At 48.6% G+C, this 25,992-nt stretch overlaps 1 protein-coding gene across 4 annotated transcripts in view; it reads right to left on the reverse strand.

Annotated features, from left to right (window-relative positions):
• The window catches only part of FAM135B (family with sequence similarity 135 member B), a 281,950-nt gene that overhangs the window by 195,766 nt on the left and 60,192 nt on the right, over positions 1-25,992 (reverse strand). Inside the window, exon 1 of one of the 4 annotated variants that reach the window (XM_045049510.1) lies at positions 22,525-22,711. The exons of the other annotated variants lie outside the window; for them this stretch is intronic. The gene's annotated coding sequence lies outside the window, so the exon portion shown is untranslated. Of the gene's footprint in view, positions 1-22,524; positions 22,712-25,992 lie in introns of those variants that run through there. 4 annotated transcript variants of the gene reach the window in all.

Below are 25,992 nucleotides of genomic sequence, written 5' to 3' on the forward strand. Positions count from 1 at the left end.
AGGAAGCCTGCCCCAGGGCCGTGGGGTGGTCCAATCACTTCTGTGCCTGGTGACTAGTCGGGGAGAGGAGACTGCCTTACGGGACCCATAAAGGCTGAGCAAGTATGAAATGCACCCCGTGGTGCTTATCCCCCACTCAACTTGACATATTTTGGCATATACAAAGTGTTATTTGACATTCAGGAATTAAGGACGCACAGTACACAGTTCCATGAACATTACATACGGTTGCACAGACAAGCCGAGCATCATAGGGGAGGCTGAGTGGGGAGCACAGAGGTGACAACAGAGGTGGAAACAGAACCAGACTTTCCAAGGGAGGTGGGGCCCAGGCTTCACAGGATCTGTACCTCTGTTCCTCTCCGCCCAGCCTCCCGTGGCCCCTGCCACCAGCCCTGAACAGAGCCCGGAGCCTCCAGCTTCCTTATGCTTTATGGGCTGGGGCCAAGCGAATCTGTCCACAAGTGGAACTTTGGAGAGAGACAGACAGACAGAGAGAAGAAAATGCAGTCTGAGATATATCTACCTCTCTATCCCACCTTCCTTTCTCTTCTCCTTTTCCTTGCTGTCCCCCGAAACCAACAATAACAAGGCAGAGACGAAATGGTCCCTTGGATGCCAAGGGTCCAGGTCCTCAAGGTTCCCATCAGACTTGAGCCAGGCCACACCCTCAAGCTGCTGCCAAGAAAGCTGTTCCTGATAATTTTTTTATGTTTATTTATTTTTAGAGAGAAAGAGAGAGAGAGTGTGGGAGGATCAGAGAGAGAGAGAGGGAGAGAAAGAATCCCAAGCAGACTCCATGCTGTCAGGACAGAGTCCAACTCGGGGCTTGAACTCACGAACGGTGAGACCATGACCAGAGCCAAAATCAAGAGTCAGATGGCTAACTGACTGAGCCGCCCAGGTGGCCCGGCTGTTCTGCCTCTTGGAGCCAGGCCCACAGTGGGCTCTATGCAGCACAACCCCACTGAATCCTAACGTGCCCTGTGAGGTCAGTGCTGTTATACCCCTATTCCATTGGGGGGGGGGCGGTAACTGAGGATCAGGGGTGATGTGACTTATCCAGTATCAGAGTCAGTGACCGGCTTGTGAACCACCATCACCCAACCCCCATTTTCTTCCCCCAGACTCCTAAAATACCTCCCCAAGTGATCTGTCTGCTTCCTCCATTCTCCACCCAGAAACCAGAAGGTCTGTTCACATAAAAATCTACTCCTAGAATCCCCTGCTGTAAAAGCCCATCGGTTTCCCTTTCACCTTTCAGCAAAATCGAGTCCCTCTAAAGATGTACAAATGCCCGACAAGCACATGAAAAGAGGGTCAACGTCACTGGTCACTAGAGAAATGCCAATCGAAATCGCAATGAGGTCACCTGCACTAGGCTGGCTATAAACAACAAGCAAACAACCGAAAACAAGTACTGGCAATAATGTGGACAAACGGGAGCCCCTGCACGTCGCTGTGGGAATGACAACAGTCACTGGGGAAACAGCTCACAGCTCCTTCAGGAGATGACCCGGAACGACTACCGGACCCAAAAATTCCACTCCTGGCTATGGAGCCTCGAAAACTGAAATGAGCATTCAAATAAAATTTGATTCCTAAATGTTCACAGCAGAATTATTCACAATAATCAAAAAACAGAGGGGCACCAGGGTGGCTCAGTCGGTTAAGCGTCCGACTTCAGCTCAGGTCATGATCTCGTGGTTTGTGAGTTCAAGCCCCACGTTGGGCTCTGACAGCTCAGAGTCTGGAGCCTGCTTCAGATTCTGTGTCTCCCTCTCTCTCTGCCCCTCCCTGCTCGTGCTCTTTCATAAATAAATAAACTTAAAATTTTTTTTAAAAGGTAGAAATGAATTAAATTTCTCTCAACTGATGAAAAGACAAACAAATATGGTCTTTCCATACTGTGGAATACTACTCAGCCATGAAAAACAAACCTTTAATGCTATGCTAAGTGAACAAGCCAACACAAAGGCCCGTGTTTTATAGACATAATTTATAAGAAGCGTCCAGAATAGGCAAAGCCATAGAAACAGAGAGCAGATCAGTGATCTCCAAGGACTGGAGAGGGGAATGGGGAAGGAGCGCTAATGGGTGTAGGATTTCCCTTTGTGGCGATAAAATGTTCTGGGACAAGACAGTAGCAGTCTCTGCACAATACCGTGGACGTGCTGAACGCCCCTGAATTCTATACTTCGAGATGGAAAAACACGGTGAATTGTATGTTCTGTGTATTTACCACGAAAAAAAAAAAAAAAGGCAGGGGGGACCAAATCCCTCTCCTTCATTCTCTTCTGAACCTTCTCTCCCTGAACAATTTAGCCCCAAATCCAGTAGAGGACCCCAGCACGTAGCCAGCTAAGACAAGGATGCCCTATTGTAATGTCCACATTGCACCTTTCACTCTATTTCTATTGTCTTATTTATTCATCTCCTTAACATGTGCGCGCGCCCGCTGCGATAACCCTGGTCTACCTTGTTCTCCATTTGGCACGGCCAGACACAGCAATTAAGAAGACAACAAGTAAGGCAAAATGAGGGACGTACTTGCACTAAAAAAAAAAAAAAAAAAAAAAGATGGACTATTTGTTTATCTGAAATTCAGATTTAACGGGGCTTCCTATATTTCATCTGGCAGCCCTATTTCACAGGTATACCCCGGTGAAGAGGAAATACATAATTCCTAGTTCGCTACCCTGTGCTCACGAATGAGGAATTCAGTCACTGCGCATGTGCGTGCCGATCACTATAATACTCTAGGGTGCAGAGAAGACAGAACGAGGACGGGAAGGTGGCGAGGTGGCCGTATCTGGGTCTGCCCCCTTCCCTTTCCGTCCCGGCCCCTCCACAGCAGTAGGTGTGGCACTGGGGACAGCAAATAAGTCATGTGGAACCTTCAGCAATCTGCACCTGGAAGGGGAAGCCAGGGAAGGAACAGTGATGACAGGGTCAGGGCCACCTGGGCAGGCAGAGAAGGGGAGTCACCCGCAGAGGGACCTTCCCAGGATCCAGACTGTCCAGCAGGATTTTAGAAGATGGGATGAGCAAGGGAGAAAGGGGATGCAGAAGACCACTCCAAAACCAAAGAGCACTTGTTCCCAAGCTGCAAGGCCACCCCCCCCCCCGCCCCCGCCCCTCCCACCACCCCCTGCAAGTGGGCAACCCTGTTCTCGCCTAGCTGACCTCCTTCTCTCTCGTCTCGGAGCCACAGGATTTGAGGAAATGCTGGTTGTCCCGATCCCTTGCAGCGAATGTCTCCTGGACTGTGGGTGTCATTATTCCCATCTTATGGGTAAGGATCTAGTGCTCTGAACCACCCGCCCCCCATGCAAGACTGGCCCCTCCCAAGCCCCACCTCCAGCACCAGCCCCCTTCTCCACCCCGTCAACCTCTCTACCTGCCAGCATCACAGAGACCCTACTGGCTTCCAGAATATTCAAGCTGTTTCATAATTTCCTCCAGTCTAGCTTTGTGTAGACTATCCCTCTGCCTGGATCTAACCTCATCAACCCAGCAACCTCCCGCTTTCCTTCCAGAAGGACTCACCTGCCAGCTGCTTCTGAAACCAAGCAGGCTAGCTAGCAGGCCCTCAGTCCCCTCCCTGCTTCAGCCGGATCACCGCCTGCTCATTATGGTTGTTACTAACAATCACATTAGCTAATATCTGCTGAGCGGAGTCTCCCTGCGTGTCAGGCCCCACAGTCAACGCAATCTTCCCAAAAAGCCCAGGCAGTAAGTACTACTATCATGATCCCTATTTTGCACATGAGGCACAGACAGGTTAAGTAACTTGCCTGAGGGTCACACAGCTAAGTAAGCAGTAAAGCCCAGATTATAACCGAGGCGGTGTGGTGGTGGTCCCAGCTCCTCTCAGCGACCCTGCTAAGTCTGTGCCTCCAGTAGGCAGGGCTCAGGGAGGGAGGAGGTGCACCTGTCTCACCAGCCCCACCGCCTAGCCCAGGAGGGAGCACGAGGGACAGGGGGCCTGGTGAATAGGACTGCATATTAATTGATTAATTGGATAGAACTACGTAACATATGGAAAACACTTTGCATATCGACTGTCACACATTCAAATAGGCTTGGGATTTTATCATCTCATTTGAATAAATGTTTGCCTTCCTGATTTTCAAACTGTCTTTGCAAACTACTCTTCAATGTGGCCTCTGGCCCAGGAGCCCCCGCACCCAAACTTAGCTCCCGCTCCCAAGTGGTGTGGACCTAGGTAGGACCTGCTTCACGGAGCTCCCTAGGCCAGAACACTAAGTAGCACTTTGCTGTGTGTGAAAACATTAGCTAATTAGAGTAATTCTCACTAACGTGTGAATGAAGCCAACAGGTGGCAGGAGCAGGGAGGGAAATGCATTTTAAGGCAGGAGCCACACAGATTCATTGCGTGAGCCTGATCTTTCACCAGAACATTCCTCATCAGCCAGTCCCCCTCCCGCACCTTCTCGAAGACACAGAGCCAACCCCAGAGACTCCCCACGAGGCGTCTCTTCCTCATGCCAACTGCTCTACCCCCTTTCTTCCCTTCCCCAGGCCTCTTGGAAGGAATTAGAAACTACCTCCCAGACTGTGCTCTGAATGTATTCCTTATTAAGTGTTTCTTCATCACCAGACTAATAAACAAGGTTAACTCCTGACCCTGCAGGACTTCTCAGAGACTTGAAGCAGTATGTGACATAGCAGTATTTAGTGTCAGTCTCCAAGGTGGGAATACTCTCTATGACAGTGATTTAGTCCAAAACAAGTATTTGGAGAGTGTGCTATGTGCCAAGAACAGGGTTGTCTATAAACAATGAACTTACTTGCTAAAACTTAGCTTACCTGCTGGAGGGGCAGAGGTACTAGCAGAAAATCGCCTTTTGCCTGAAAGGATTATTTTGATTTCGGTGTGAGGTCTTCTGCATGGAGGAGAACCTCAGTGGATGTCCCCAGGCTTCACCGTCAGGCAGTTGACTCTCCAGCACCCACTGAGCACCCCCTCTCCCACCCTCACGCTTTTCTCCCCTGCAGTATCTCTTTGGGTGTCTCTGGAGACTCTGGTGTCCTTGGGAGATAAGCACCCACATAATACTGTTGGATGGATGGACAGAGGGATCAAGAGGTGGATGGACAGATGGACAGATGGAATGACGTAAGAGCCAAAGTTCCGACCAAGGATTTATAACACCCATGTTTGGAAGCCGTATCTTCCGTGGGCACATCACACTCCTGTGACCCAGCCGTGCACCCTCTGAGGCTCGGTCTCCTTTATGACATGGGGAGTTGGGCCAGGTGATGGGCCGGAGGACAGCACCCCGGAGCCCCAGGGACCGTGGCCCTTTGGCAAAGAAGGCCTGGGGCTGCCACATCTGTTCTCCAACAGAAGACAGACACGGAATTTACTGCGTGCAATCTCCTGATATCAACTGTTGGAAATGACTCAGTGGTTCTCAAAACCATCTGCAGGACAAACAAAACCCATCTGCGGACCGTGTTCATCCCAGGGGCCCGCAGCTCAGGAGCTGGGGACTGGATAAGAACAAGCCACAGGCCAAGAATCGGGCTATGAGCGCCGTCACATCCACTCACTCCACCTCCCATCAACTCTGGGCACGGCTACTATTATCCCCATTTCACAGATAAGGGAGTAGAGGTTCAGGGAGGCCAAGGAACTTCTCCGTCACCAGAGAATGGAGTTGGAGGAGGTGACCTGGAAAGCCCTCCTTCTGTGGAGGGCAGTCGCCCACAGAACCCGTCCGTGGTCCCCGTCCTTGGCGCGGGCTCTCCCTGGACCCCACAGCAGCCCTGCGATGGTCAGTGTTGCCGTCTTCCTGAGGAGTTCGCTGAGGTTCAGTCTGGCCACCATGGCCCAGGTCCCGGTGCCACTGACTGGTGGAGACAGATCCTAACTCGGGTCTATGTGGTGGGAAACAGAGGGGCTGGAGTGACGCTACCCCTGTACATGCTTCACCTAATTTCCTGAGAGATCCGGGTGCACACAGCCACGTAAGGTAACCCACTCAATGGGTCTGGGTACAGCTGGGTCACCGTGTCCCTTCTCAAGACTTTTGTTTGCCTCTGTATCTCTGCCCTTCCCCACCTGCTCCACACAGACGCACACACACACACGCGCACAGCACCCCCACTGACCCAGCGGGATGCTCCTGATGCAGGGAGTTCATCCCTCTGCTTTCTCTATGCCGCCCACGCCTTCCAGAAAAACACGTCCCCACCCCAAGTGCCATTCATCTAATAAGGCTGCAGTGACATTAATTATACTTAAATGTCTCCACTTGTACATAAATTTGCCTGCACGGCCCTGCCGTTACCTCTGCCCCCCAGCCCCCCTCACGGTCTCCGGTCTTCTGAGGAATTCCCCTGCAGAACCACCAGCCCCGAAATAGAAGGAGCCCGGCGGAGAGGCGGTGCTCCTCTCCCCGTCGGAAGCTTGGCCGCTACTTGGCAGAGCAGATGCGCTCTGCTCCGAGCGAGGAGAGCCGCGGAAACCAAAGGAGCCCTCGGAGGGCCAGACACGGCTGACTCTGCATTCGTGCCCTGCCACTTACCAGCTGGGTGACCTTGCTGCGGACCCCCGACCTCCTCAAGATTCGGCCCCACCAGATTCTAGGGTTTGGATGCAGGCAGGTGTGAGGAGGGATCTCATCTTTCTACTGGGTCCTAGGTGGGTGTCCTTGGAAGCAGGTCTCATTTACACAGCAAACGTTTACTGAGCACATTATGCGCCAAATCATGTGCTCGGCACTGGACATTTGAATGTGACAGAGAACTGTTGATCGCGGTGCTTTGGGGGCAGAGAGCAGAGAAATTCTGGACTCACGAAGATCTTGATTTTAACCACATTGCCACTTAACAAAGAGATGACTTTAGTGGCACCTCATTCTCATTATCGGCAAGGTGAGAACAGAAATCCCCTTTTCACGTGGGGAAGGATTAAAACAACGCACGCGAAATCCCCACCACGGTCTCCGGGTTCCAGCCTGGGCTCCACAGAGCAGTACAGTTATTCTGCAGACGTCCCAACAACAGGACTCGGGGCCTCAGGGCTGCAATACCGGCTTCCCTGCTGTACGTTCGTGTCCTTTAGTCTTTCTGTTTACGGACCTGAGTCTACCCATCCGTGCAATGAAAGGGCAGCTCTGGGGCCAGACGTGCAGCGGGAGTCGGCCCTGCCCCTTCCTGGCGCAGCGACCGGGGCTGCGGAACCCGGGAGGGCTCCTCCAGCTGGTGCCCTCCCACCAACAAGTGTAAGCCCTGTGCATGCCCCTGACTGGGCACCGTCCATCAGGGAAGCACAGTGGTTAGTGTGTGAGGCTCAGGATAAGGAAGAAAAGGGACAGAGTGTGGACAGTGGCAGCTGTGCTGTGTAGGCCACGTGAAATAGCATAAACCCATCCTCTTCTCTTTTTTTAAGTTGATTTACTTATTGTTTGAGACAGAGAGAGAGAGAGAGAGCACGCACACACGAGAGGGGCAGAGGGAGGAGAGAGAGAGAATCCCAAGCAGGCTCTGCACTGTCAGCACAAAGCCCGATGCAGGGCTTGAACTCACGGACCGTGAGATCGTGACCTGAGCTGAAACCGAATCGGACGCTTAACCGAGTGAGCCCCCCGGGGCGCCCCAAATGGTTTCATCAAGTAATCTCTATGCCCAGTGTGGGGCTCGAGCTCACAACCCCATGATCCAAAGTCACAGACTCTACCAACTAAGCCAGCCAGGTGCCCGAGTATAAACTCATTGTCTGACTGTATTCAGGTGCCACCTAGTCTCCTGAGTTCCCAGGACACAGGGACGCGGTGGGGAGGATGAAGAGGGGGCTAGACCGTGAGCTGGTCGCCTGTCCTGTCTTCCCAGCATCCAACACCACCAGCCCCTATACACTGTTAGTGAAGGTTCAGTAAATATTAGTGGATGGATGCATTCATTTATTTACTTAAGGCTCAGGGCAACTTTGTGTGTAACAATTCCTAGTGGTGGGGATGTGGAGACCCACGGCCTGTGTCGCCCCACCTGCTCCCCCACCATCCACCCTCCCACGCTCGGAGAAACCTCGTCCTCGTCCGGAGCCTCGGGGCCACCTACTCGGCTCACCCTGTGTCCCTGCCTGCCACTGTGCGGTGAGCCCCTGGCTGCCCTCTCCCCAGAGCTGCCCCCGAGGCAGCACCTGCTTCCTCTGCAGAGGACACACGTGGGCACACGTGGCTCATTCCATGGGCCACGAAGCACACATGTGGCCCTCGCATTTATCCACAGGGCACACGTGGCTCATTCAGTCACGCGGCCAGAGAGGCCCAGGAGACAAGCTAAAGGTGTCGAAAAAGAGGCTTCCTTGACCAACCTGCCTGAGACCCCAGCCAACATGTGCTGAGCTGGGCTGTGCAGTCACCCAGGTGGGAGAGCGGAGCAGTTAGCCACCTGACCGGGTGATGGGGGTCCCGATCCTGTGCTGCCCGAGATCAGCGCACTGCTTCGGTTCGACCGGACTCCATGAGCATCTGTGAGCCTGCACGGGGCCCTGCTACGCGTGTCCAAGAGCGCTGGAAAAACTGGGCCAGCGTGCAAAGCCCAGCCCCACAACATGGGCGCATCTCAAAAACATTATGCGAAACAAGAAAAGCCAGACACAGGTCACGGGTCATCCAATTCCACTCCCATAAGATGTTCGGAACAGGTCAATCCTTAAAGATAGCAGTTTGTGGTTTCCACGACGTGGCGAGAAGCAGGAGTGGCGGCTGCAACATGGATCCAGCCTCTCCTTCTGTGGGGATGAAACCGTTCTGGAACTGGACCAAGGTGATGCCGCACAGCTCGGGGAACATGCTGAATAAAACCTTCAAACCCTAACTTTTATGTTATGTCAGCCTCACTTCAGTGAAAACATATAATCCCCAATACGACACATGCTTGTATTATGCTACTCTTGCATGCAATAGCTCAGTAAAAATTAATTCTTTCACTCTGAAAAAAACTTAACTACGGTATCATTCTGTCTTTTCTCTGTCTTCAAGGCTGCCCGTCCCTCCTCGGGCTCCACTTCTTGGTTCAGATGTGCCCGGACTAAATCTCCATCTCCCACAGGACAAGAGCTCCGGAAGTTTGATCTCGGGGCTCATGTCCCCAGAACATCTTCCTCTGAAGACCAGACACACTTGGGTCTTTCAGCCTCAGAGACGAAAGAGGCGTGGCCATCGCTTGCCCACAGCGGCCCTGGCCCGCCTGCGAGGAGGCTCACGGCCCGCCAAGCTGGGGTGACCGCCCCCGTCCCGTGGGCACTGCCTCCATTCTCCCAACATGAGCAAGTGTGCCCCAGCCTCTGGTGCCCTTGCGCATCCTCTCCTTGGGTGCTGGAGCTCCCTGGACTTAAACCTCAACAGGCAATCTGTTCTGCCCCTCCCTCCCAGCCCCCGGACTATGCAGACTCAGGGGCGGCCATGGTTCCGCAGCCAGCTCTTAAGGCCCGTGTGACACTAGGTGAGTCGCTTGGTACCTTCTGTAAAATGGGAACAATGCCACGACGCAGTGCCAATGGGGGCCAAGAGTAGGCATATACCCACTTGGGGGGTGGGATGCTCCCAGGGGGTCCGTGCAGGTGGAGAGGCCCAGGGGAGAAAGGAGGCAATGACTGGTTTTTCAAGGATAGGAGGATGCATCTGTAGCCAAAAGGATGCTGCTAAAAATAGCATTTCTTCTATGGATGATTTCACATTAAATCTGCCCGACTTCCATGTCAGAACCTTCCTACCTCCCTTCCCCGCCCCTGCTAGCCTCAGGTAACCCGGGACAGATGCTCACAGCACGTGGAAGAGTGAGCCACAGGTTTTAAGAAAAACCAGCCAAGTTCAGAGTCTGTGGAGAAAGGAGTCCGGCTGACCAACCTGCAGACCCACCACCAGGGCGTGGAGAGGCTTGTTCAGGGGACATCAGGAGCTCCTACAGGGGGGGTTGGGGCTGGGAGAGGCGGTGCAGGGAGCAGGGTGTGGGTGGGGGACATCCTCTCAAAGCGGAGACCTTTCAGTAAGTAATCATAACGCAGCATGTTGGTGCGATGGTTGTAAAAGGATGTAAATGCTGAAAAGCCGTGGGAAGCAGCCAGAACTGCTATTGAGGTGTCAGCGGTCAAACCCCAAGAGAAAGCCGTCAAAATGCCTTGTCTTCGATGCCTGCTCAGTCCCCACCCAGACCCAGCCCTGCCACCAGCCTCGACTCCCCCGAACACACAACACAGTAAATTATCTGACAGACGCTTTCTCGAAGTTTGACTAGGAGAATAATAAACACCTGTTATGAGGACATGAACGCATGCCCCCCACACCCAGACGCTGGAACAGAGATCATTCTACCACAACACCTTGTTATGGATATTTAGTCTGTCTCCTCATTAATCAAAGAATAATGGAAATAATAACTTTTTTACAACACCAAATTAAGGCTGTCATTTCATAGCATCATCTTAATTAACCTGCGTGTCCTTATTTTCCGGGAATGTCCTGTCAACGTCTAGTGTCCCAGTACTTATTAATAGCATCACCATCAGGGCTCAGAAGTGGCTGCATATGAACGAGACCATATGTGATCACCGTACCCACAGCAACACCCTAAGGTATGCCTTCTTACTGCAGCCCCTTTACAAGTGAAGCTATGGGGGCTTGCACAGATTATGTCACCTAAGTGGCAGACCAGGATTCAAATTTGGTCTCAAATAGAGGCTGAGCTCTAATCTCAACCCGAACATTTCCTCTCTAAATGAGTGGTTTTCGTATAGTACCCCTTAACCCCTGAGCAGGGAGAGGCATTCCTTAGGATCCACAAGCGAACTTAGAGACAGAATGGGGCTCAGGGGCCCCACCACCCCGACCATGGGCAGACCAAACCCCTTCTACTTTACAAAGGGGGTTGGAAGGTCTCTGCAAGAGTTCCTTGGCGGCATTGGGGGGGATCTAGTATTGAAAAAACTGAACAAATGATTATTTCTGAATCACCAGTACCTAGAAAAATGCTGGGTCCCAGTAAATGCTTCAAAATAAATGACTGAATGAAGTATAGTCATTACCTAATAACTTCCCAGGCTAAACAACTACTTTGTTTTTTGTTTTTTGTTGTTTTTTTTTTTAAGTTTTGAGAGAGAGAGAGAGAGAGAGAGAGAGAGAGAGAGAGAGAGAGAACGAATCCCAAGCAGGTTTCGCGCTATCAGCACAGAGCCTGATGCAGGGCTCGAACTCATGAACCTGAGATCATGACCTGAGCCAAAATCAAGACTCATTGCTTAACCGACTGAGCCACCCAGGCGCCCCAGCTGACAGCTACTTTGAACATGACTGACGTAGACCTCCCAGTGACCGGTTATATTCACAGCAAAATTCACTATCGAAATACTCATGTCAGAATGACCGACCCCTCTTCACAGGGCACAAGATGGAAATACAACAAAAAGTCTTAAAACAGAAGGAAGCCTTGAGCTCACTTGGCCTTGCAGGTAAAAAGCATACCCTTGGCAAGGTTATAGAGAGAAACCATGAATATATATCATCATCTGTTGAAATTATCTAGCAAACCACATACTTTGAATTTTCCCTTAAAGCAGCCTTTAATTAGCACGCATACTCTCTGGCCTCCTGATGCCTGTTTGTGCGTCCATTATGCTTACCCAGCACATAGACAATTTCTTATTCGCTTGTCTTTCCTTTCATTCCAGAAGCCCTAGGATTTAGGTCTCGTTTGTATCTATTCCCCAGGGTTCCTGTGAGTACTTGGCACTGTGTAAAGATCCAATAAATATCAGATGGGTGAAGGGATGCTCAGGGTCAAGGAATCTCCCGTGCTGGATCTCTCTAGAACCTGGGCTTTGGGTGTTTTGGAAACATGGCAATGCTTGGCCGGGATTCTGCCCGATGTCAAAAGGAAGGCTGGCTAATGCTGGAGCCAGACGCACTCCTCAGATACCCCAGCTCACTCAGGGTGGATACAAATGTCCCAGACCAGGAGACATAAGGCAATGCACTGCACCACTCACCCAGAGCCTCATCCAGAATGGCAGCATGTCAACTCTCAGGTTTTGGATGGCTGGGGGGGTAGGGTCAGAGACTGGGTGGTAGACCAGAAGCCTGGCCATGCTGTAAAGCTGAGGTCCCAGTGTCTCCCTGACTTCTCTCATCTTAGCCTCTGACCACCACCTTTGGATGGAAGCGGGAGGAAGGGAAGAGGAGGAAGAGGAGGAAGAGGAGGAAGAGGAGAAGGAGGACTGGAAAAGATGAGTCAGGAAAAGTAGGTCAGACGCCTACTCTCCAGCAGAACCCCAAATGTGGAAGGAGCTGCCTGGTGCAACCTGAGGAACCCCCCTAATTCCTTAGCATGCTGTGGCTCAGCCCTTGCTTAAACCCATGCAAGAAGGGCACCTACTACCTTCCAAGGCTGCCAACATCTTTTTTCCCCTTGGTCCATGCAGACCCTCACTCTACTCCTATGGGAAGTGACCCCTCCAAATCCCAAACTATAATATACTCCAGACATGGGACTGAAAAGTATGAGAAATATTGTCTTAGATGAAGGGTTGAAACACTGGTTAACTATCTGCAATCTATTGTCTAAAGTTTGGTGACTTTGCATAACAAACCAGCAAACATTTCAATACCTCTGATAGAATTCCACTGTACAGTGTGTTTAGCAAGCAACTTGGAAATTCAGGAAACTCACAGAATGCTTGGGGCCCAAAGGGAGAGCCCTTAGGGATCTTGTAGTTGGGCATTTACTTACAAAATTATGAACCTGGACTCTCATTTTTTTTTTATTTTAGAGGGGGGAGAGGGAGAGGGAGAGGGAGAGAGAGAGGGAGAAAGAGAAAGAGAGAAAGAGAAAGAGAAAAAGAGAAAGAGAGAGGCTCTTAAGCAGGCTCCACACTCAGTTAAGAGTCAACGTGGGGCTCTATCTAACAACCCTGGGATCATGATCCGAGCTGAAATCAAGAGTTAGGTGCTCAACCAAAGAGCCACCCAGGCACCCCTACGTGGACATTCTTATATGAAACATCAGTTGGTGTTAATGAAAAGTGGTTTCCATGCTCAATGAAACTTGGAAGAAAGTGGGTTAAGCAGATGTCAAGACTGCAGGAATTCTCAGAGCCTTTGATATAATTATTCCCTCTATGCCACTCCAAAAAGTACAGAGTATCTCTCTACCTTCCCTGATTATGGAATTCTTACTTTGTGGGTTCTCACCTGGACAGATAGATGATAGTATATACTCTTTCAGAAAACGTAACCTAACCAAATGCCCCCCTATGAAAGACAAGGAAACTCTCCCAGCTCTGTAAACCTGAGCAAACTGCTGAAACGTTCTGAACTCTGGTTGCCCCTTTTGCAATCCCCATCCCACAGAACCAGAAGTGGTGCAACAGAAAACCATGATGAGGAAGCACACAGGAGACACACAGAGCTCATGTTGTCTTTCTTCCCTGAGCGGCAGCCACAGGCTTGGAAGGAATCCATCTGTTTACCTGCCTGGGCTCTGAGCCAAATGTTGGTTCCAGGGACGTTTCACATCTATTTTCCCAGGCTTCAGCAAAAAGAAAGAAAAATGGCCTCTTAACCCCAGCTGACACAGCAATGGGACCTGGGAAGGCCAAGGATGACAGTCGTTCTATCTAATGTAATCTTTTCCTATAGCAATAACAACCAATTGCGTTGCCTTTCTTAAGAGCCCGGTGACGGATGTGACTGATGGGCCAGTCACATCATCCTGGGTGATACATTACAGGGTAAAGCTATGACAGAAAACTCACATGATCATTTCTGAGCACCATCTGGCTTAAGTGGTTCTTCACAGAAAGGACCAACATCCTGGGAACTTAGGCATGTTTACCTGGGCAAGTCCTGCCCTCCATGGATAGCTGTACTGTTCACTTGCTGGTCAGGTGGCTACAAGTAGTTCCTGAGTGGCTGCTACGTGTCTGTCCCTGGTATGCGTGTGTGTGCACATGAGTGGGGGGGGGGGGGGAGAAGGGAGGGAGGGAGGGAGAGAGATGCAGAGAGAGATTGCTGCAGAAGCCTTCCAAACAATAGAGCTCTCGTAGAAAGCAAACAAGAAGAAAAGGCAGTGCAAGGTGAACTCCAAATTCCCTGAGGTCTTAGAAACCTGCAGATTCATGAGTGCTTAGAAGATTTCCTCCCAGACAGCATCAACCCCTCCCATAGGTGTGGCAAACACAGGGCATCTCTAGTATTATGGTAGGTCCCACAAAGTCAGATAAGGGACTTCTTACTTGCTTGGCAAACAGAATGCACTTTCAAGAAGACACAGGATGAGAAATATAAAACTGGTGCAGCCTTTATGGAAAAGAGTATGGAGGCTCCTCAAATAATTAAAAACAGAACCAACATATAATCCAACAGACCCAGTTCTGGGCATTTATCCAAAGGAAATGAAGCCAGGATCTTTGGGGCACCTGGGTGGCTCAGTTGGTTAAGCATCTGACTTTGGCTCACATCATGATCTCACTACGGTCCAAGAGTTCGAGCCCTACATCAGGCTCTGTGCTGACAACTTGAAGCCTGGAGCCTGCTTCAGATTCTGTGTCTCCCTCTCTTTCTGCCCTTGCCCCACTCATTCTCTCTCTCTTTCACTCTCTCTCTCTCTCAAAAATAAATGAATAAAACATTGAAAAAAAATTAATAAACAAACTTGAAACCAGGATCTTCATTGCCGCATTATTCACAAAAGCCAGGAAATGGAAATGACTTCATGGTTCAATGATGGATGAATGGATAAAGGACATGTTGTACATACATACAACGGACTATTATTCAGCCTCAAAAAAGAAAGATCCCACCATTTGCAACAGCATGGATAGACCTGGAGGGCATCAATCAGGCTAAGTGAAATGAGCCACAGACAGAAAGACAAATACTGTACAGTCTCACTTATATGTGGCATTGTAAAAAGTCAAGCTCATAGAAGCAGACAGTAGAGAAGTAGCTGTGCCAGGGGTAAGGAGGCGAGGGAGACGAGGAGATGATGGTCTGAGGGCACCGAGTTTCAGCTACACAAGACAAGCACGTTCAGGACACAGCATCGCACCTGCGGCTAACAATGCAATGTTGTAAGTTTAAAATGTGCGAAGAGGGTAGATCTTATATTCAATGTTCTTACCACAAAAAAAAAAAGAATATAATTAGAATATGAAAAGGAAAGAGCACAGGAGGAAACTGTAGGAGATGATGGATATGCATGGCCGTGATGGTGGTGATGGTTTCACAGGTATGTACTGATCAGCCCAAACTCATGGAGTTAAATATATTAAATAGGTATGCTTTTTCCCAGGTCAATCATCCTTCGATAACACAGCTCGAAAAAAACCCTCACGAGGGACAGTGTTCCTAAGTAAATAAGTCAGAATGCTAACACACACACACACACACACACACACACACACACACACACACGCACACGCCTAAATAAGCAGAGAAGAACTCGCACGTCCAACACTGTACTCAGCCCTGGACATTCTTGAGCCAGGTCCGAGAGGACTGGACAGCCTCTCTTCTACCATGTCCCACCTCAGGCGGGACCCACAGCTCTGTCACGTGCACAAAACACTCACCGTGGGCCAGACGCCGATCGTCTGACACCTCCACCCGAGGGGGTGGGTGCTCTCTCCTGAAGGGGAGACAAGGGCACGGGAGAGCGGGTCACCTGCTGATCGTCTGACACCTCCACCCAAGGGGGTGGGTGCTCTCTCTTGAAGGGGACACAAGGGCACGGGAGAGCAGGTCACCTGTCCAAGGTCCAACAGCCAGAACAGGGCTGGGACCCACCACTCCGGTCTGCCTCCTGAGTCGCTGCTCTCAGCCACCACACCACATAGCTTTGAGTGTCTGCTCCCAGTGCAAAGGTAAATAATGCAGATTAAACTGAAGTTTGCGGAGGGGCAGCGTAGTTCAGGTGAATAAGCATCCAACTCTCGATTTGGGGTCATGTTACGATCTCATGGTTAGTGAGTTCGAGTCCTGCATCGGGCTCCACGATGACGGTACAGAACCTGCTTGGGATTCTCTTTCTCCTCCTCTCTCTCTCTCAAATAAATAAACTTAAAAATCAATAAATAAACTGCACCAGTTTGCATTCCCATCAACAGTGCAAGAAGGTTCCCATTTGTCCACATCCTTGCCAGCGTCTGTAGTCTCTTGATTTGTTCATTTTAGCCACTCTGACCGGCGTGAGGTGGTATCTCAGTGTGGTTTTGATTTGTATTTCCCTGATGTGATGAGGGAGCACTGGGTGTTGTATGGAAACCAATTTGACGATAAATTATATCAAAAAAAGAAAGAGAAAAAGATAGATTAGATAGATAGATAGATAGATAGATAGATAGATAGATAGATAGATAGATAACTGCAGTTTGTGAAAAAATGAGAAAATACTGCCCCCACTCACTGCACAGGAAAACTCAGTGCTGATCCCAGAAGACAACCCCTCAACCACATACTCTTCTCTGGAAGGAAGCCTCTTGGGTCCCTTCTGCTCAACCTTTCCAATGCCCAGGCAAAGCCCCTCACCCTCCACTCACACGCCCCACTTGTCAGAAGCCACCACGACCACCTTGGAAAGTGGCCCAGGAACCACTCGTGATCTGCAGGCCGGTTTCTCAGGAAGATTTTTTTCAAGCAGTGCACCAAACTGTTGACCCAGTAACATGGAGCTCCACGGCTAAAAGGGAGTCTGGTGCTGTGGCAGCTGAAGTGTCCCACACTGTTGTGCAGACATTGTTTGATTTAGTTCTCATAGCAATCCTGAAAGTAGGGATTTTCATCTCTGTTCTACGGACAAGAAAACAATGCCACAGAGATGAAGCGGCTCCTGGCTCCAAAGGACAGTGGGCTGGACCTTGACCTTGACCTTGAGCTCAGGGCACAGTGACCTTAAAATTCGGCCCCTTCAGCACATTCGTTTCCCTCCTCTGGCTCTCCAGTCTGCGCCGTCCCCTCTCCAAATGATGCGGGGCCCTGCTGTGCAGCAGTCGAGAAAGAATTCTTGCGACAGCCTCGGTGCAAAAGGGTGCTTTTATTATAGCACGGGGACAGGATCCGTGGGCAGAAAGGGCTGCGTTGTGATTGTGAGGAGGGACTAATTATATACTTTTAAGTTTGAGGGGGTGGGGGAGAGACAAGCTAAGTCTCTACAGGGACTTCTGCAAGCGAAAGAAGAGTTATAGGATCCTGGGAGGTTTGGCTGTTCTCAAGGGAAGGTTGCTTTCAGTCTCTAGCAAGGCATCAGCATTAGGGCCACCATGACTTCCTTGAGGAACGCTCTGCGTGTCTCAGGGATTTATTTATTCAGTGGGCCGCAAGCTGTAAGGAGATTCAAGCTGAGCTACATTTCCCTGGCCTTTGTTCTCCTCATCACAGACAGGACCCCCTCGGCACCCACCCAGTCATTCATTCAAAACGTTTCCCTGACCTTCTGATGGGTACAGGGCAGAGGTTCTCAACTGGGGGGCAGTTCCGCCAGCAAGGCCTTGAGGCATTTGGGGTTTTCACAACTGGAGAGGGTCACAGGCGGTCAGTGGGGGGAGACCAGAGATGTGGGCACACGACCTACCACGCGCGGACAGTCCCTCCCACGGCAATCCTGTCGAGGGTGAGAATCTCGGGGACGAGGTGCAAAGAGACCATTAAATACCAAGAAAAACCCTGCACTGTTCTGAGTGTGTTTCGTGTCTTTAACTAAGCGATCTTCAAAAGAGACTGTGAGCCTGGTGGTACTCCCATTCCGTGGAAGAAGAGGGAACGGAAGCCCGCGAGGCTACTCTCATTGTTCGAGGGCTACAGGGCTGGGACTTAGACCCAAAAGTCCAGTTTCAGGGCTGACAGCTAAAACTGTTGTCCTAAGATACTGTCTGTATTCTGTGCTGGCAGCGGGAGCGAGACAGAGCCACAGCACAGACCTGAGAACCGAGGCCAGGGTCGGACTGGGGATGTCACAGGGTGCTGCACGTGGGCAAGGGAGACGCAGGAAGAGCAGACACCCCAGCAGTGGGGCTGACATTATCAGGAAGGGCTCCAGGAGGAGAGAATGTCAAACTTCTGAGTTGACTTCCTCGTGGCATAAGAGGATCATGTCCTTGGGACTCCTGTGAACGTAAAATGCGATATTCTGTGTGGCAGGAAGCCTCTAAAGGGGCCCCCCTAGGCCTTATCTCCTGGTATCTATGACCTTGTGTCACCCTCCCCCAAGATCACAAAGATTCTGGCTCCCACTCTGCCTGCCCTCTCTTGCTCTCTCTGATAAGGGCTTGCTGCCCCAGGAAGAGGGCCCCATGGCAAGGGCCTGAGGGATCCCCAGCCAACAGAGGACCCTCTGGGAACTGAATCCTGCAGACCACCATTTCAGTGAACTTGAAAGGGGATCACCCTTAAGAGGATGTAGCCCCAGGCAACAGCTTCATTGTACCATGCAGAGTCCTGAGCCGGATCACCCAGAGCTTAAGCACACAGGCAGATTCGAAACCCTGTGAGATCATTAATGTTGTTGTTTTAAGCTGCTGACCTTCGAGGTAATAGGTAACTCATGCAGTGTGCCTCTGGAAGCTTCTCATGTTCTATTTCACATCTTGGCCTCACTGACTCTGATCCAAATCATCTCAGGGATGACCGGTTCTGCTGGGGCTCCAGTAACCTCCAGTGAGTGGAATGGAATCTGATCCCGCCTTGCCTGAGCCTCACAACACACTCTCTCGCACCCCTGGGATATTAACCCCATCTGGAACAAACTTCTGTCCAGAACAACAAATACATGATTTCCTCTCTCCCGGCGGCCAGGATGGACAGCCTGAGATACATTTTACACTGCTTCTCAGGCACTGCCCTTGGCACCTGCGGGAATTCAAAACCAGAACTGTAAAGATGGCCACCTGGCTGGCGCCCCCAGTGGCTCTCTATCCTTCCATGCTTTGCTTCCCTGACCCTCTCTCCTCCAACCTAGGATCACAACCTAGTACTGTGTGCACACAACCCTTGCCCCCAGCTCTTCTTTCTGAGTCAGTTAGGCCAGGATGAACAGTGTCTAACACAACAGAGATGCCCAAGTCTTGGGAATGATCAAGCCTTCTCTCTCTGTGGCTGGGAGACCCCAACTGTTTCCCTTTTAGTTTGAAAGTTTTACAATTCCAACAATTTTTCCATTGTACGCGCAGCCTCTTACCTTCACCAGAGCACACAGCAAAATGAAAGACACAAGCCCTACAATGAACAGGGTCTGAATTACACCAAGGAAGAGTCCCTCCCAGCTCCCTGTCTCCAGCATCCATAAAGTCTCCCCCTCCCCCTTCTTGTCCTTCATGCCTTGTTGACACTCTCCAGCTTAGATGTGCTCCACCTCACCATCTGTCTCAAATTTCCAAGCCTTTGCTCATCTGCTCTCTCTGTTTTGATGAGTCTCCTATCTTCCAGTTAATTCTTAAGTATTCTTAATAACATACTTTAAGGGTCATTCTATCCAGTAACTTAGGACATCTTCCCCCAAGACACCCCATTTGGCCTGCACATTGCTTCTCTGAGATTTCAGAAGTATTTCAAGTATATGTCTGCTTAAATTATTCATTTTTCTCAGGAAACACTGGAAACTGAACTAAGACTGGGATGAACACTCTTTCATCTAGTACCCTAGGTGCTTCATCACTTTTTATCGGATGAATGGATGTGTTGGATAATGGAAGAAGAATGGCAAAAACTAATTTTCCCTTGAACATTTTTTGCTGACAATTTCAACATAAATCTGAAAGCTGTTCACTCCTATGTTGGAAAAGAAAAAATGGAATAAAAACACATATTCTTCTACCATTTCTATATTCAGATGACAGTTGGGTACACACACCATTGGCTCAGTTCAGCAAAGCCAACAATCTGGCCCTACTCCTTGTGCATCTGAGAGCTTGTGAAATCACCAGGTAAACATGCAGAGCAAATCTGGGGAGAGGGTGGCAAGCATTTTTCACATCTCTCCCTTTTCCTTGGCTAGGCCAGCCACCCTCACCTCCCAACAACCCACCTCTAATAAGGGCTTTATTTTCAAGAGTGAGCACATAGAACATCCAAAGCTCTATGATCTGAGCAATGTATCTACAGATCAGGGACTTTTAAATACTTGGGAACTACTGAGATAATTTAATGACTGAATATGCTTTAAACCCATTGCGCGCATGCACACACACACACACACACACACACACACACCCCAAAGATGGGAAGATCACAACCACCCAAGACAGCTCATTTAGTTTCCAGCTAGGTAATAAATAGAGAGGACATGTGATATTTCCTTTCCGAGGATACGTAAACTGGGACAAAGTCACCCAGCCACTGAGTCTCAGTTTCTACATCCATAAAATAGAAACCATAATGGGCCTGCACAGCCTCACACAATGGACAGCAATGATGATTTCAGGAAATAACATTGACAGAGCAAAACTGCGACTCTAAAGAGATTGTTTCTTCCAGTACAGACGGCTTTCCCTGCACCACCTTCCACTTGGGGTACCTGGGCATTCTGCATTCCCCACCTCCAGAAGAGGGCGGGCACCTTGGAACTGCAGACATAAAACAAGAAAAGCCAGTCCCTGGTTGTAAGTTTTGAAACAGACTTTTGAATTTAATGGGAAAGACTGTCATTTGACAGAAAAGATTTTGGACTTTCAAAAGGCCAGGAATTACAAGAAGTTCAGAATGTAATCATTTTTCCCTCTCCCCAACCTAGAAACCAGATAAAGTCTGATGGGATGAGAGCAATTTGAGAGAGACTGGAAGGGGAAGCAGAAATGACTGCACCCCCGGTTCATTCCCTGCTAAGAGTCCCCAAGCTCCTCCACCCTCAAACCCAGCTGAGCGCTCTTAATATAAAGAAAAAGTGAGAATTTCCAGATGACCTGGAGGAACCTCTGTGCAGAAAGTACCTATGTCCTCATCCCTGCGTTGAGCTTGGTGATGCAGCAGGTTCACAGAGTTCCTCAGGCACCAACTGGTGTCCTGTCAGAAGGACCTCAAAGGCTCAGAGAGCCAAGAGTGGAAGCCCTGGGGTAAGGGACAAGAGGCTGATGACTGAGGATCCCATGGGAAGACATAAACTCTAAGAATGCTGGTGAGGATAGCTGATGGTCAAGGGCGAACCACCCAGTCTCCCACCCTCAGGCCCCATCTCCACCTCTGTGGCTTTCTGCAAGTCCAAAAATTCAATCTCATTGAAGAGTGCAGAGAGATTCTGGATTTTGTTGTTATCTATGGCCAGGAAGCTAACATAGAAATGAGGTTCCACTACAGAAAAACAGCTACCTTTTTGGAAAACCTGAATTGGTGAGCTAGATCACCATAAGGAAAGGGCCTCACCCAGTTTCTGGCCCAGAGCAGGTGTCCAATAAGTAGCAGTTCCCTCCCTGACCTTCACGCAATGCTCCACGGCTCCCAATTTAGCTATCTGTCGTGACGATTACAAAGGATTTAATCACAGAATCTTTGCACAGTGGGTAACTTTCCAGGCCAGCTCTCTCAATATAGAGTTTGGAAATCCCATGGAGGCCAGGGCACAGCAAGGTAGCATCAGTGACAGGGCTGGGGACCCGGGTCTCTCAAATTTATGCCGACCTCCTTCCACTTCTCATGATGCTTCCCAAAGAGCAGAGCCAAAGATGACTTTGCAGGAGATCATAAGTGATCTAAGTGTCTGAAGACAGGACAAGAGGCAGTTAATTAGTGCAAAAAGCTAATTAAGGTGATATGGCCCCAGGGGCAATCCAACTGCTCTCCAGAGTCCAAGAATTAATGACAGTGATACAGTAACTTACTCTAACCCTTCAGCTCCCCGTAGGTCCATCTCCTGAACAATGGCTTCATCTACTTACTCTATCAAGTGCCTCCACTGGTTCTGGAACGTGTGGTCCCCCTTTTTGGCACAACACGCAAGACTCTCTGTTTTGGCCTCAGTGTACTTTCTTAGCCTCATTTCCCACCCAAGTCTTCCAGGGAACCTCTTCCTTCCCTTGGCCACAATATTTTCTGAGCCATACATAGCATTGCATTTTATAAATATTCTTTCTCAGGTGGCTTTTCAAAATATACTTTCTATGCATTGCTACCATGAAACCTTTGCAATGCCAGGTAGCCATAGTCTACTCCACTGATTTGGCTCTTAATTCAAAAGAGTTCTGTCACAAATGCATCCCGAAGCCATGTTGGGCTGACCACATGGTCACCACTATCTTTTTTAACACTCCAAGTATTACCATTAATAATAAGATCTAGCAGATAGTGAGTGATTATTAAGTTTCCAGGAGCTCTCCAGAGTAGTTTATACTCATGGACAAGTTGATCCTTACAATGACCTTGGAAGTGGGTGAGATTACCTGAAAATTAGGTTTGAAAAAGACTCAAGAGAAGACAAATGATTCAACCCAAGTTCAAAGAGAATAAATGAGAAGCAAGACTAGATTCCAAAGCACATACTCTTAGGCACTGTATTTCACCTACAAGCACTTACTTGCAAACATCAAATGTAGTCATTGAGAAGACAAATATCACTCTGAGCAAGGCCCCATCAATAAGATGTGGTTGTGGAGAGAGTTGGCATAGATCCCATTCTTAAATTCATAAAACTGTTCAGAGAGAATACAGTCTCACCCCTTGCAGGTGTACTCTCTACAGTGGCCATGTTAGAATCCCCATTGTTCATGAAGACTCCACTCGTTGGATCCATTGACATTCCATTTAGAATTGCTCTGAGGCAATGGAGGAGGAAAGATGAACCAAGTCTTATTCACCCTCTTTAGAGTAGTCAGAACACAGGATTAGCATCTGCCAGGCTTGGCTTTCCATCCTGGCTTCACTTCTCACTCAACGTGGACCCTGAGCTTTCTTCACCTGAGCTTTAGCCAACAAATTATTTGAGACACTGTCCCAGGTGCTGAAACCACACATGAGGCTCAGTTTATGCCATCAAAGAATTCATAGGAACTAGATAAGTTTAGTACAATATGGTAAGCTCAGCAAGAAGGAACTTAAGTCTCAAATCATACAACAAAATACTATGCCAAAAGACCAATAATCATACGAAAAATTACTCAATTTCATTTACAATCTTATAAATGCAAACTAAAATCATAAGATGATACTACTTCACACCAGAATGGCCAAGGTGAAAAAGGCAGGCAATACCAAGTGTGTGGGGAGGTACAATATAACTGAAATTGCTATATACTACTGCAGTAAGTCTGATATGACCACTTTGGAAAACTATGTACAGTATCTACTAAAACTGAATATGCAGGCACCCTGTAACAAAGCTATGAATTCTCAATAATATACCCAACAGAAATGCACATATATATGTGTGTGTGTGTGTGTGTGTGTGTGTGTGTGTGTGTATATTAAACAGATGTAAGAATGTCTGTACCACTTCTTGTAATGCTCCAACAGTGGAGATTATACAGATCTTAGTAGAATGGGTGACTGAATTGTGGTATATTCATACTTTGGACACTGTATGGTAACAAGAATGAGATACCGCTACATACAGAAAGATGGATGAGTTGCATAATGATGTTTGAGTAAAAGAAACGAAACACAAGAGCCATACACTGTATGACCCCATGTCTATAAAGTTCAAGAAGTCAGGACAAGTAACTACACTTGGCAGTGGTGGTGGGTAGTAATTGGAAAAACCACAAAGGGTATTCATAGGAATGTGGATGATCTTGTTTCTTGATTTGGGTACTGGTGAAATTAGATTTTTGACTTTGAGAAACTCCATTGAGATTATACAAATGTGTGTTTCAATTAGATTTTTCTTTAAGTTTCTTCCATGACACTGATGTGTTGAGATATGCCTTTTACCTTGATTTTTCCAAAAGTCATATGTTTTATCCTGAAACAAAAACTACATTTCAAAGCCTTGACCCATGAGACAAGAACTGTAACATTTACCTTCAAAAGGGGATATGATAATTAAATTGGAAAACATGCACCAACAAGTTACAGGCACAGGAAATGCTTGCATTGAGTGAGTGCATCCTATCAATGCTATTACTTCAATGGGCTCCATAGTTTAGAAAACTAGGTAGCAATATCTACTAAAACTGGACTTACGAAGATCCTGTAACACAGCTATGCCAATCTAGTTGTACAATGTAGAATGTTTCCACAGGTTTTATACCATTCCCTGGTAATTTCCCATATTTCAATCTCTATTGCCTTGATGTACTTTTCATTCTTGCTATAGTAAACCCCTTATGCATCCCAAACTCAACCCAATATGTTGCTGCAACTGGTCTCGACTTAGGTGTTCTGTTTTCTTGCAATTCCCAGCTCATCAACCCGTTAATGTCCACACACACACCACAAGCAACCTCCTTAAAGTCCTCTCCCACTTTTTAACTCCCATACTTTGCTCCTCCAAAAACAGCAACAGCATTACTATCATCCTCAGTTGTCATTTATTGGGTATCAATCATGTGTCACGCTCTGGGACACACGCCTTATATACATTAACTTATAATCCAATCTATCCCTTAAACAATATGGATACATCATTGAATAGTTTTAAAATAAACAAATTATGAAACAAATTAGCAAGGACCAAGGAAATTAGGCATCATTATCCCAGTTTTTAAATGAGGACACAGAGGCTCCAGGTGAGTAAGTAATACATCTTTCTTACAAAACTGGGAGCAAGAGGAGCTGGGGTTCAAACCAGGTCTGGTGGGTTGCCACACCAAATGTTCTATCCCAAACTAGCTCAGCCTGTCACTGAAGACTGACAGATTTTCAGCATAGTGAGTCCAGACATAAGGCTGTCCCTCATGATAACCCAGTCATGATTTGTCCATTTACAGTCAGGGAAACTGAGGTGGAGGTCATTTCAGTGCCTAGGTCTTTGTATCATGCTTTACGTGATAGAGGAATCATAAAACTGGAGTTGTATGTATGCAGTGTCATTTGTAGCAGCCAAACAATCCACCTGTGTTACTTACTTTATCTTAAGAGGACAGAAAATGTTCTCCTCAATTTAAAGATGTGTTAACGGGGGCTCAGAGTGGCTGTGCAGCAGTGGGACCTGGGCTTAGAACCATCAACCTTAACGATTTTATGTCAGGCTCTCTCCCGCACAAACCCACCTTCCTAAAGATTCAGATGTCAGTGAGTCCTAGCAGGGATCTCTGCCAATTCCATAACAAAGGGCTAATGGGGTCACGCTTTTCTTTTAAATTGTCAATATTTTTAGGTTTACTTTTGTTCCTGCTGTTTCGAATACAGGCTTCCATTTAACCTTCAAAACCTAATTCAAATATCTCATTCTCTCAGAAGTCTTCTCAGATCTTGTACTCCCTTATTTCCTTCAAAAACCTGTCCCCAAAGGCCTACAATGTAAGTGTCAGTAGCCAAGGTACAGAGGCTTCGATGGTGCATAAAAAGCCACCTCCCTGTTCTTCCAGTGCTTATGTTTTTAAGGGGGGCTCGCACGCATGGCTCTCAAATGCAATTTCCAACTGCAGTAAATGCTATGAGCGAAAAGTACAGGGGGCTTTCAAACCAGATTGTGGGGCACTGGATCTAGTCTCGGAGGTCAGGGAAGACATCCTCAGGCAGAGTTAATATTCTGGTATGACCTGTACTTACTTGGCTGCACTGTAATAACCCCCCCTAAGTGTTTCCACAATAGTCTGTGAGTAACGCAAGGACAGTACCATGTCTCATTCAGGCCTCAAGCCCATGTCCTAGAAGCCTTGGGTGGCCCATTGTAGGTGGCTAAGGGATCTCTGTCATCCTCAGCAGTACAGCTGCTGCCCTTGTGGCCACCACCGTCAGTGGAGAAAAATGTAGGGAGCGTGTGAGTGAGCAGAAGCCCCGTGTGATAACCTCTACTCAAGGGCACCTTCTTGGCACCTAAAGAAAGAAAACAGCACCTTGTTGATGGCAAAGGAATGGGAAAGCCGACTAGCTCCCACTTCTC

This window comes from Felis catus, chromosome F2 (assembly GCF_018350175.1).
Source record: "Felis catus isolate Fca126 chromosome F2, F.catus_Fca126_mat1.0, whole genome shotgun sequence".
Lineage (NCBI taxonomy): Eukaryota > Metazoa > Chordata > Mammalia > Carnivora > Felidae > Felis > Felis catus.